Raw genomic sequence first — 13,925 nt, 5'->3', positions numbered from 1 at the left:
GGGTCAAGTTTTCAACTTTCAACTTTTTCTTCAAAATTGTTATAAAGTTTTTGCTTTTATTTTTAACAAATTAGCTATTCTTCATGACAATTTTTTCCCATAACTAATATAGCTATGAAAATAAATAATTATTGTTCAAAATCAATTTTACATAAAAGACAAAAAATAAAATAAGTTTATATACACAGTTTGATTATATAGTTTTGTAATAATCAGTGTAATCAGCTAATCATGTTGTTTGTGGTGAATATGATAAATAAAACACTTTTTTATTGTCATCTTCAGTTAATGGTGAAGGAGCGATGGGAGACATGAGGATCATCGTCTTCTCCTCTGAATTACTCTTCACTTTAATTCTGATGATTTTACTGGTATTTGAACCCTGTGAGTATAACTGAAAATTAAATACATTCACTTCAGGTGTTTTATTATTTTCATTTAAGAATATGATCTTTAGGATGTGTCACTTCTAGAGATATTTCTACTGTTTTTCTACTGATTGTGACTCAGTGATGCTGTCTGTTCATTCATTTCTGAACTGAACTGAAGTGACACACAGCCAAGTATGGTGACCCACAGTGCTTAATTTGTAAATTGCGAGGTCCCAGAACAAAGCAGGGTAACGGATCCGGCATGTGATTACAAGGGAGAGGTAACGGAGCTTTCGTGCAATCACATTGGTGGACCAGGTTAAGTTATTAAGAGCGTGCATCAGTCACTTTTTTGGGTCTGTAAGGTCATGAATAACCCAGAAATGCCATGCGATTTTAAAACAACAATTTCCAGACTTAAAAAAAAAAAAAGTTTTGAAAAAGTGGAATTTTATTTTACAAATCTCTGTATAATAGAGTTATATTAATCAGGTCCTAAATTTCTGTGGAGGACTATGTAGCTATTGCATGGCTTAATAATTTTTGCAGCTTTCAAGTTCATAATGAGGGAATTCCTGCATTTATTCAACATAGCATGTAGTGTAGAATAATAAAATAAATCAACACAAACTTTTAGATTAAATCAGTAATTTGAAACCAGCCTTCAAATCCATGAACTCTCTCTGAGCGCGTTTCACAACAGCACATCTTGTCTGCACTACAGTGACTGCACGCTGCGATAGACTTTAAATCGCATCTCGGGACAGCTCGGGAACTGTCACTTGACTAATCGGGTCATTTTTGTATTGTCAAAAAAATGTATAATTTGCACTACTTTTCAAGTATTTTAATCAATTGGGACTCACGCGCTCCAAAGGCTGTATTATGTGCCCTCACAGTCACATCCAAAGTTCGCACGTAAATTAGCCACCTCGTGAGTATTATATAAGAATTATTTTTTGTGGTTTGTTGAGTTTAAGCAACCAAATACACACAATATGATGTCTGATGGGTGTTGACAAATAAAACAGTTACATGGCATGTGCACTTCTATACTCTATATGAAAAACAAGCTCAAATGGAGTTAAGGTTCTCTTACGAGAGCTCTCTCGTACTGCGTCTTAGCTAAGACGCTACGGGAAAAGTCTCTTTTCTTCTGAGGACTCGCCTAGCCTTTTTCTCTGAGCTTGCATTCTCCGCTGCGCTGAGGCGCCGTAAAAGCATCGCTTCCAGCGGATTCCTGAACCGTCTTCAGCTCAACCGAGCTCGCCGGTTCGCCCTGCTTCACCGGCCCCCCTGCACCGCTTCCCGGTGGGCAGCGCCCGCTGTTTGCCGGCACTTCGTCCGAGGAAGTCGATCTCAGGGCCGCGTCGGGGGAAGAGGACACGCGCTCTCTGCTAGCTTCGGGCAGTGAGGGCTGGGCGAGCTCCGAGGATCTCGCGCCTTCTGCTCAGAAGCCCAGCAGACGAGCTGACATCGAGAAGGAGCTGGGGCGAATGCTCGCGTTAGCCGCGATGAGTCTCGGCCGCGAGTGGTCTGCACCAGCGCCCCCCCTCTCATTCCCGGCTGGATGGTATTTCCCTTTCGGATGAGCGTACTTCTCAAAGCCCGCCTCATTTCTTCCTGAGCTTCACAAAGAGGTGGCGAAGGCTTGGAACGCTCCATATTCAGCGCGAACTCGTTCGTCTGTCTCACTAGCATTCTCCACACTGATGATGCTAAAAACCGGAACTACCAGTCACTTCCGCCGGTGGAACAGGTGATAGCGACGCACCTTTGTCCGCCCTCTGCTGGACGGCGGCAAAAGAGGTGTTGCCATCTAAAGCCTGCTGTGTGACGCTGCGGCTGCACTACTCGCGATGGCTGCTTCATCGAAGCGTAGGTGTACGAGTTCCGCTGTGGCCGAGCTCTCACCCAAGCGCGCCGCTGTTTCAGTTCCATGAACTGTTTCTATCTCAGCGTTTTCTGCAACGCGCAAGCCTGCACAGTTGCCCGCTTGCCTGCACACAAAAGCTGTTATCACAACAGCTTCAGCAACGCAGCTCGAGACCCCCGTTCTCGCTCTACCAGCCGTCGCCCCGCCCCACGGGGACAGCGGCAGAGGATTACAGTGAGGCCGGGAGCCCCGAAGCCATCCTAGGCAAGCCATCTATGCATGCTGCATGACGCTGCGTCTGCACTACACACGATGGCTGCTTCATCGAAGCGCCGGTGTACGAGTTCCGGCCACGGCCGATGGTGCTATAAATGTAGTGACGATGCCCGCTGCTCAGTGCCCATCTCCACATTTAAGCACAGCCCTTCACACAGGGCTCGCGCCCATAAAAGCGACTCAAGTCGATGACGCGCACTACATAGTAGACGTGCCCACTCCTCAGTGCCCACAATCACTATGTCACACGCGTCATAACCCTTGCACGTTCGTCCGGCCACGGCCGATGGTGCTATAAATGTAGTGACGATGCCCACTCCTCAGTGCCCATCTCCACATGTAAGCACAGCCCTGCACACAGGGCCTGCGCCCATAAAAGCGACTCAAGTCGATCGCGCACACTGCATAGTAAGCGTGCCCACCCCTCAGTGCCCAAAATTACTATGTCACACGCGTCATGTGGTTTCTGTAAAAACAAAACCCATGCACGCTCGTCCGGCCACGGCCGATGGTGCTATAAATGCAGTGACGATGCCCACTCCTCAGTGCCCATCTCCACATGTAAGCACAGCCCTGCACACAGGGCTCGCGCACATAAGATCGACACAGATCGGTCGAGCGCACCGCACAGTAAACGTGCCCACTCCCCAGTGCCCACATACACTATGTCACATACGGCGCATGGCTTCTGTAGAAACGAGGCCTGTGCACGTACGCTCTGCACAGGCAGACAGCGAGTTGAAAGTGGTAAATGTGCACATATGCAGCCCACAGTTACTCACAGACATATCGAGTCCCACGGGACCTGCTCAGCCTTCCCCCAGTCGGTTAAGCGCCGGGACGGGGTCGAGGAGGAGCGATCTGCCCGCTGTGATCAGCGCGCTCCCCGCCTCAAATGCGCAGCACACCCGAGCGCCGCCGTTGCCCAGCCAACAGAGCGCGCTTCGCATCCAGCCCTTAGCCTTTCATGCAGATGCATGGTCAGCGCTTCCAGGGGTTTCGGATTGGGTGCTAGGCATTATAAAGAGAGGCTACTCGCTACAGTTTTTTCGACGCCCTCCACGCTTTTCAGTGCGCGTCGAAACTACGGTCAAAACAGAAGTAGCACACATACTTCGGTCCGAAATATCAAAACTGTTGAGCAAAGGGGCTGTAGAGCCTGTGTCTCAAGCTCAAAGCGAAGGGGGTCTGTACAGCAGATACTTTCTGGTGCCCAAGAGAGGCAGGGGTCTCAGGCCCATACTGGATCTAAGACAGCTGAGCAAGGCATTGATGAAACGCAGTGTCAAAATATTTACGGCCAGGAAACACCTCGCGCAGATTCGCAGAGGGGACTGGTTCATGTCATGTACGTTTACGAGGTGCATGGATGCATCGCTCGCTCCTCTCAGACTCAGAGGCATGCGAGTGCTGGATTATTTGGACGACTGGCCGGTTCTGGCCCGATCACGAGCAGAGCTCGTGGGCCACAGGGCCGTTTTACTCGATCACCTCGAGAAGGTCGGCCTCAGTGTCAATTGGGCGAAGAGTTCGCTGAACCCCAGTCAGACGATTCTGTTTCTGGGTATAGTTCTGAACTCGTGTTCCATGACGGCGCGGCTGTCACCACAGCGCGTGATGGGCATTCATCGCGCAGCGAAGTTCTTTCCGCTGCAGGGCGACCGTGTCGCTCAAACACTGTCAGAAGATGCTGGGCCTCATGGCCTCAGCATCTCCGGCTCTACAGCTGGGCCTGCTCCGCATGCGCCCCCTGCAGTTCTGGTTGAAGACGCGGGTGCCGCGCAGAGCGTGGGCGTCTGGCCGGCTGCATCTCAAGGTCAATCATAGCTGTGTCATAGCTCTGGCACCTTGGACAGCAAACGGCTGGTACCGATCAGGTGTAAGCCTGGGGACTTCCCCGAATGTGAAGATGGTGTCGACGGACGCCTCCACTTCGGGATGGGGAGCGCTGCTCGAGGGCAGACCGTCCTTTGGCCTATGGTCAGAATGGGAAAAGCTCCATCATATCAACTGTCTGGAAATGCTGGCAGTGGAGAACGTGCTGATGCGCTTTTGTCCCCATATCAAGGATCACCACGTCTTAGTCCGTTCGGGCAACATGTCTGTGGTGTCCTACATAAATCGCCAGGGTGGTCTCGGGTCCTGAAACCTGTACAGGCTAGCGGAATGCCTCCTGGTTTGGGCTCAGCGCAACGTGTGTTCGCTGAGGGCAGTGCATGTGCCTGGGCTACAGAATCTGGGTCCAGACAGGCTGTCTAGAGGCAATGTTCCTACGGGCGAATGGTCTCTACACCCGCAAACAGTCCGGCTGTTGTGGGAGAGATTTGGCAGGGCGGAGGTGGACCTCTTCGCGTCCCACGAAAATGGTCACTGCCCTACGTTCTTTTCCAAGAACGAAAGCGCGCTGTCATGGGAATGGCCGTGCTGCCCGCTTTATGCTTTCCCTCCCGTCTCCCTCCTTCCGCAGGTGATAGAACGGGTGAGAGAAACGAGATGTTCAATACTGCTTGTAGCACCTCTTTGGAAGAACCAACCATGGTTCCCAGATTTGATGCAGTTAGCAGATGTTGCCCCGTGGCCAGTACCGTTGAGGAGGGACCTCCTCTCGCAGGCCAGGGGCTCGATTTGGCACCCTCAACCGGAGTTGTGGTCCCTCCATGTGTGGGCGCTCAACGGTTACCCGCTGATCTCGCAGTGGGAGTGCTGAATACCATCACTCAGGCTAGAGCTCCGTCGACACGACGTCTGTATGCCTCGAAGTGGTCGGTGTTCTCCAGCTGGTGCACAGCTCAAGGATATTCACCCCTTAGTTGTGAGGTGACGGAGGTTCCCTCCTTCCTACAGGAGCTGTTGGATAAGGGCAGAGCCCCATCCATGCTCAAAGTTTATGTGGCGGCCATCGCAGCGTTTTCTGAAACAGCGCTCGGTCAGTCAATAGGAAGGAATGATTTGGTCATCCGGTTCCTCAGAGGAGCTAGGAGGCTGAATCCTCCCAGACCTCCGTCAGTGCCTATGTGGGACCTCGCGGCGGTTTTGGAGGCCATGAAGGGTCCCCCTTTTGAGCCTATCCAATCGGTTAGCCTTCAGCATCTGTCGTTCAAGACAGTATTCTTGTTGGCTCTCGCTTCGGTGAAGCGTGTGGGTGATTTGCACGCGCTCTCGGTGAGTCGTGCTTGGAGTTTGGGCCTAATGACTCAAGGGTCATACTCAAACCTAGGCACGGTTATGTGCCAAAATCCCTCAACAAGCCGTTTCGGACTCAGGTTATTGCCCTGTCTGCCCTGCCGGTGTCAGAAGAGGATAGAGACTCGAGTCTTCTTTGCCCTATCTGGGTTTTAAGAGCTTATGTGTCTCGCTCTGCTGCCTTTCAGCAGACGGAGCAGCTGTTTGTCTCGTTCGGTGGACGTTCCAAGGGAATGGCTGTTTCGAGACAGACTCTATCCAGATGGATAGTTGACGCCATAGCGTTAGCTTACGCTTCCAGGGGCCTTCAGTGCCTTTTGGGCGTCAGAGCACACTCCACAAGAGGCGTCGCCTCGTCGTGGGCGTGGTCTACTGGGATCTCCTTGCAGGATATATGTATGGCGGCAGGTTGGGCCTCGCCGTCTACATTTATCAGGTTCTATAACCTGGAGGTTCCCGCCTTGCAAGCAAGGCTGCTGTCGGTATAGTCGAATCAGGGCCCTGAGGGGAATTCTGAGTTCATGAGCGCTATGCGCTGCCGACTGTTATATGGGCAGTATTGCGTAAGACCCGCATTGCCACATTGGTCAGGCTTTGCCGCGGCTGTGTGATGTCATATTGCCGCATCTACGGATGCTGCTAGGTATGGGACAGAGGGCTTTCCCCCTTTTCTGTCCTGGACTCTCTGTGAGTCCCTCAGGTGACTGTGCACTGTAAATCCTGGGCGTTGCTTCAGGTTTATTGGTGTGTGATCCCTGCGCGCACGGCGTTTTGCATTGGGTTCCCGTAGCGTCTTAGCTAAGACGCAGTACGAGAGAGCTCTTGTAAGAGAACGTACTCGGTTACTAAACGTAACCTCGGTTCTCTCTAGAAGAGCGAACGAGTACTGCGTTCTCTGCCGTGCGCACGATTCACTCTGGTTCGCTTCGGCGATGAAATAAATCAGGTGAGTCAGCCTTTTCGAGCTCCTTTCATAGGTTGGGCCACACCCGTTTCGGCGGGAAGTGGCAAGAAGGGCGCGAAGCCCTTCAGACCATTATTGGTCTGATGTTGCATCAGCCTGCGCTCGATAGGCTGTGCAGTTGCCGCAGAACAAGCCAATGAGTGAACGAGCCGTCTCGCCTATGGCTGTGTACTGCTGCAAATGCGCTTTACAAAAATACAAAATTAAGGATAATTTTTTGCTTCAGTATTTCGTGAAAAGACACTTTTCCCGTAGCGTCTTAGCTAAGACGCAGTACTCGTTCGCTCTTCTAGAGAGAACCGAGGTTACGTTTAGTAACCGAGTACGTTTTTTTTTTTTTTTAATGAGGAGATCTGTGTTTTGGCTGTCAATAGAATGTGCAAGTGCATCGCATTATACACTTTGATCAACTTTTACAGGTTATATAACGTTATCATTGATATATGGGTGCTTCTTTTTTAATTTTTATTATTTTAATTTTTTTTCACTTGGCCAAAATCTCATGATATAAATGATTAAGCGTTTATGCATAGGATATTTAAATCGTACAAAAATATATTGGCTATTTAGCAAAAAAATACATATACGGTCTTCAAACACACAAAACATTAGCCTTTATAGGCATTGTTTTTGAGAAAAGAAATGGTGTACTATTCAAAGTTATTTGTCTGCCCTTTAAGCGGAGACCTGTCGCTCCTGGGCTGTGCGTCAATCTGAGTTGAGGCGGGTGAAGTGACAAGGTTTCGCTGATCATTGGTTAAATATTTGTAAAACTTTTTTTTTTTTGTAAAAATTAAGGTTCATTTGTGGCTATGAGGGTCTGCTTTTATTTGTGCGCATTCACAATATCAAATGTTGTGCTTTTGTAGAATGGGGAAAAACAAACATGACAGCCTATGCTTTTTGACTTCTTGACTTTAACCGGAGAAAACAAATTAACCGACACTGCATTTCTATAGAAAGCTTTAAATTACTACTTAACGAAATTAAAAAACTCGAAAACAAAAACTTTTTCATTATATAACCCGTAAAGATGCACTTCTCTAAAGGTGCGTCTAATGAGGAGTCAGGCTCGGCAACTTCATCCTTACGACACAGACTCAGAAAACACTAGTTTATTCACACATTAATGGTAAATACTTTTGCCGGTGCTTTGCAGCTTAAGCCTACTTCGTGTATTTGACCGCAGAACTTCTCAGCTGTGCTGCTAAACAACATCAAGTTTCTCTGGACGATCGCGGTAGCACGGTCTCACGTTGTTTCCACCAGTGCAGCAATTATATAATTTTTTTCATCACTAATTGATGGAAGTCTAAAATATACAAATAAGACGAAGCCTCAAACAGACCCAACCCGCGTCTGAACTGCGGCGTGAAAATTGGCCCGAAGCCGGACGGAGGGGCGTAAAAAATTCAGGCTGAAATGCAGGGCTCTGCTCAGCCATATGGAAACACCGCCCCTGGAGGAGGGGGATCCGCCCAAATGAGGTTCCAGATCCGATTTCGGAGGTGCTGGATCCGGATCCGGCTTGTTCCGGCACAAATTAAGCCCTGGTGACCCATACTCGGAGTTCGTACTCTGCTTTTAACCAACACACACAGCAGTGAACACACACACACACACACTGTGAACACACACCCGGAGCAGTGGGCAGCCATTTTTGCTTGTTAGTTGGGGGTTCGGTGCCTTGCTCAAGGGCACCTCAGTCATGGTATTGAAGGTGGAGAAAGCACTGTATATGCACTCCCCCCACCTACAATTCCTGCCGGCCCGAGACTTGAACTCACAACCCTTCGATTGCGAGTCCAACTCTTTAACCATAAGGCCACGACTTCCCCGATCTTCATCACTCTCTTAACATTAAACTCATTCTCATGTATGCAGACGGACATCTGAGGGTTTATTTGATTCGTTCTGAGACTGGTCTGTTATTGAGTTTGATGTGTTTGAATCTGATCAGATCTGAATGATGCTGTAAATCTCTTTCCTCACAGGGATCACACCATGTCTGCAGTCTTGTACGGTGAGTATCAGAAACCAGATGTGATTCATTCTCCTGCAGTGAGTTAATGGTGCTCTTGGTGATTTAATGTTTCTCTGAGTCTTTAAATACTTCATACAAACACACATCAGTTTCTGCTTACAGACGTCACTGTGGAAATAGACCTGCTCTATTCACATTTCTATTGTCACCTGTGATGAACTGATTACACAAACTCTATAATAATAAAGGGACATATGTGTGAATTAATTCTGCTTCATTACTTAAGGACTGTTTTGGAGAAATTTTACTAGTTTTATTGAAATTTTATTTAATTTTACTCAATTACATTTGCAAGGAAATGACACTTGTACATTTAACTGAGTAAAATTAAGTACAATTTAAATAAATAAAAAGCAACTTGATCAGCTGTCTTGAGAGGGTTCTGAGAGGACTCTAAACCAGTTCAATTGGATTTGTGCGATTCAAATGTGCTATTATTTACGTTAAATATAAACCTTTTTAAATGTGGACAAAGTCACTGACTGCACCTTTAAACAACTGTCTGAAAAGCAGAAGCATGTTTAGTGAAGGTGTGTGTGAATGAACTGTCTTGTCTTGAACACAGAAGGCAATGAAGTCTTGTCGAGCTGCAGATGCTGGATCACACAATCAGGAATCTCAGGTTAGTGTCAGAATCACTGTTCTCCAGAAGCACAGAGATGACTGTAGATCACTGCTTCTGTTTCCTTCATTTATTAATCACTGCTGCTGAAGAACACATGTTAAAGTCTGTCTGATTCTGACTCCAGAATGCAACAGCAGATTCAGCCACTGGATCGAACCAGAACCAGAACCAGAACCAGAACCAGAACCCAGCAGAGTCACATGAGATGAATCCTCTACTGAACACACAAAACCAGGAGAACAGCAGGAGCGACAGGACGGAGGAAGCTCAGCCGGATTCAGTGGTTTCACAATCATAATCCACAGTCAGAGAAAAACACTTGTGAGGGGCTTTCATCTGAGATTTAAGAGTTCAGTCTCATTCTTCATCTGTTATTGAGGCCGTTATTTAATGTGTGCTTGCTCAAGATATAAGCAGGATGTTTAACTGCTATTGCACGTGTTCTTTATATTGATGTAATAGGGATTTTCTCTTATAACTAACTCTAGCTGTAAACTACTTCAGCAGTAGAACTGAGACTGAGACTCCTTTAAGATCAACAGAGAGAAATCAGTGTTATAATATTAACTTTAATAAACACGTCTGTGGATTGATGCTGGAGTCTCAAGATCACAGAGATCACAATTCAGGATCATGATGTCTGTCATACATCAGAAACACTGAGACTGAACATCTACAGCTTCAGATGACCACTCAGATCCTTCATTATGACTCTGTCCTGAAGAGTAAAACATTAGGACACATAGACTGTTATTAATAAAACTAAATTTGACTACTCTTACTATTGCTGCAATATGTGACATTATGTAATATTTCTGTATGCACAGAACATCTGGAAGACCTGCTACATTGACTTAGAGCAGTATACTGTATCCCACAATGCAAAGCGTTTCACTTTATTTTTCATTTCCAGCATGACGAAAGAAGCAGAAGTAATTCAAAGAAAAAATAGAAAAGCACACACTCAACGTCAGCCAATACTTATTTATTAAAACTGTGGGGAAGTCATGACCTGGTGCTTAGAGAGTTTGAACCCTAAGGTTCAATCTCCCCAGGGTGTGTGTGTGTGTTCACTGCTGCCAGATAACGAATAACAGATTGACTCGTTCTCGAGTTCCAGTTTGCATCGTTTTTCGGATCACCGGTACTTCTTTCGGACAGTTTGATTCAATAAACCGGTTGAAGAAAACGGTTCACCGGTTCTTTTGCGCTCGACGTAATGGCGTCATTGGCGATGATTGCCTTGATTCAAGCCTTCAGTTTACCTGGGCTCATAACACTAGCACAGAATCAGTTCTGAATCAATCACCAAAAGAATCAGTTTGGTTCATACGCCCTGTGTGTCAGTCTGCTTCACGCTGAATCACACATGCGCAGTATCATCAGCTCCTCGATTCTTCTTATCTGGCTCGGCTCGGTGTTCATCTTCAGTTCTCTCTTCACAGCAGTTCAGTCAGTGTACTGTTTGAGTAAATGAATTACTCCGGGAAATTGGTTTGTTTGAACTCAGAGGGAGTGTCAGCCAGGAGGCAAATGCGAGTACTGGATATTTATTAGGATGAGTATTGGGTAGGAGATGATGGTGGGTGATGCAGGGACCTCGACGGCAGCACAGACAGGTGAGGAGGAGCTTGAGTGCGCTGGTGGAGGTGGTGGTGGTGGTTAATCCGTGATGATGACTGGTAATCCAAGGTTGACCGAACTGGAACAAGACACAATGAAGCGGAACAGGAGGAAGAACAGACATGAAGCACGGAGGACCTCAAACAACGATCTGACAAACGAGAAGAAAGACAGGGCATTAAGTAGGCTAGGTGGAATGAGCTGCAGATGGTCAGCGGTAACACCCACATGAAACAATCAACATGACGTAACAAGAGACGAGCAGGAGACGCTGCATTCATGAACCGTGACACAGCCACATAAAAAAAGTTAGCTTAACAGCTTAAGTCATTTGTGGATTAATGCTTATTGGAGACACGAACCTTTTAAAACGATTCAGTTTGATTTGGTGAACTGGTTCAAGAAGATCCGGTTACATCGAATGATTCGTTCGCGAACTGGATATCACTACACTGCAGTGAACTCTCTCACAACAGACACAGAAGAGAAGACAATGCTGAATAAAGTCGTAGTTTTTGCTATTTTTGGACCAAAATGTATTTTCGATGCTTCAGAATATTCTAACTGACCCTCTGATGTCACATGGACTACTTTGATGATGTTTTTCTTACCTTTCTGGACATGGACAGTAGACCGTACACACAGCTTCAATGGAGGGACTGAGAGCTCTCGGAGTAAATCTAAAATATCTTAAACTGTGTTTCAAAGATAAACGGAGGTCTTACGGGTTTAGAATGACATGAGGGTTAGTTATTAATGACATCATTTTCATTTTTCTGTGAACTAACTCTTTAAGGTCTAAGGGAATGACTAGTTCTTTAATTTAATTGAACTGAGAATTCAAACAGATTCACTGATGTCTTTCTCTCTCTGTTCTGACCTCACAGAGATCACAAGCTGTCTGAAGTCTTGTCAGATGTGTCATTGATCATGAGATTAAAACTGATCCACAGCATCAGGAGACTTTTTACTTCATGAAAGATAGTTATCCAAAAGTGTGAGGATGTCACATGGATAATGTTTAAATGACATGTCTGTTCTTAAAAACACAGAGCAGAGTGAGATACACAAGTGAAAAGATCACAGGAGAACCAGAGCATAGGAGAACCAGAACACAGGAGAACCAGATAGATTACAGAAGAACCAGATCACAGGAGAACCAGATCACAGAAGAACCAGATCACAGGAGAACCAGATAGATCACAGAAGAACCAGATCACAGAAGAACCAGATCACAGGAGAACCAGATCACAGGAGAACCAGATCACAGAAGAACCAGATCAGAGGAGAACCAGACCACATAAGATCCAGATCACAGGAGAACCAGATCACAGAAGAACCAGATCGTAGAAGAATCAGATCACAGGAGAACCAGAGCACAGGAGAACCAGGGCACAGAAGAATCAGATCACAGAAGAACCAGATCCCAGGAGAACCAGATCACAGGAGAAGCAGAGCACAGGAGAAGCAGAGCACAGGAGAACCAGATCACAGAAGAACAAGATCCCAGGAGAACCAGATCACAGGAGAACCAGACCACATGAGAACCATACCACAGGAGAACCAGACCACAGGAGAACCAGATCACAGGAGAACCAGATCACAGGAGAACCAGATAGATCACAGAAGAACCAGATCACAGGAGAACCAGATCACAGGAGAACCAGATCACAGAAGAACCAGATCAGAGGAGAACCAGACCACATAAGATCCAGATCACAGGAGAACCAGATCACAGAAGAACCAGATCGTAGAAGAATCAGATCACAGGAGAACCAGAGCACAGGAGAACCAGGGCACAGAAGAATCAGATCACAGAAGAACCAGATCCCAGGAGAACCAGATCACAGGAGAAGCAGAGCACAGGAGAACCAGATCACAGAAGAACAAGATCCCAGGAGAACCAGATCACAGGAGAACCAGACCACATGAGAACCATACCACAGGAGAACCAGACCACAGGAGAACCAGATCACAGGAGAACCAGATCACAGAAGAACCAGACCACAGGAGAACCAGAGCGGAGGAGAACCAGATCACAGGAGAACCAGATCACAGAAGAACCAGATCACAGAAGAACCAGATCACAGGAGAACCAGACCACAGAAGAACCAGATCACAGGAGAACCAGATCACAGGCGAACCAGATCACAGGAGAACCAGACCACAGAAGAACCAGATCACAGGAGAAGCAGACCACAGGAGAACCAGACCACAGAAGAACCAGATCACAGGAGAACCAGACCACAGGAGAACCAGATCACAGGAGAAGCAGAAGAGATGAGATCTGTGAAGACTGGAGACTGATTCAGTAGGATCACAATCATGATCAAAAATCACACTCATCACACACAAGATATTAATTAATGTCAGAAAACTGCTTTGAAACAACAGACTGTAAAACATACCAAACAAACGCAATCATGACAAGCCAGGATTTTAATTTTAGGTGGGCCTCCAGAAAACTGTATGGGCCAGTTAAAATAAGCACCCCCCTACCAAAAAACCCCAAAAAAAACAGGTTTCCCTTCATCTCCGTTCCAGCGCTTTTCCGCGGCACTGAGCACTGAGGAGAGCAACTTGTATCGCTGTCCTAAGCTCAGTGCTGAAGCGGACAATTTGCTGAATTTAAAATAAAATAAGCTGCTTTGTTTTTTTTTTATGTTTCATATTAGCAAAACTGTCTGTGTCTGTCTTGAATGAATAACGTCCGCCAACGTCATTCATTTCATTGGATCACTTGCTGGTGATGATCATAGACTATAAAAACAGTGACGATGCAGAGTCCACACGTGGGGTAGAAGCCGCTGATTGGCTGAGAAGCTTTCACTCAAAGCTTTCCTCGGGCTGCTTCTTGGATGAACCACCGCTGATTGTGTGATATTATCAGTACGCTTTAGTTCAATTCATTCATTTATAACTCAAAACTCTACCATAATCTCTATTGATGGTCTGAACGTGTA

General features: G+C 46.6%; 1 pseudogene; it reads left to right on the top strand.

Moving 5' to 3' along the window:
- Positions 1 to 9,644, top strand: part of LOC132149793 (uncharacterized) — a 98,117-nt pseudogene extending 88,473 nt beyond the window's left edge.
- The last annotated feature ends 4,281 nt before the right edge of the window (positions 9,645 to 13,925 follow it).

This window comes from Carassius carassius, chromosome 9, assembly GCF_963082965.1.
Source record: "Carassius carassius chromosome 9, fCarCar2.1, whole genome shotgun sequence".
Lineage (NCBI taxonomy): Eukaryota > Metazoa > Chordata > Actinopteri > Cypriniformes > Cyprinidae > Carassius > Carassius carassius.
Note: the sequence above shows the minus strand (reverse complement) of the source record. Positions and strands in the feature narration are given on the sequence as shown.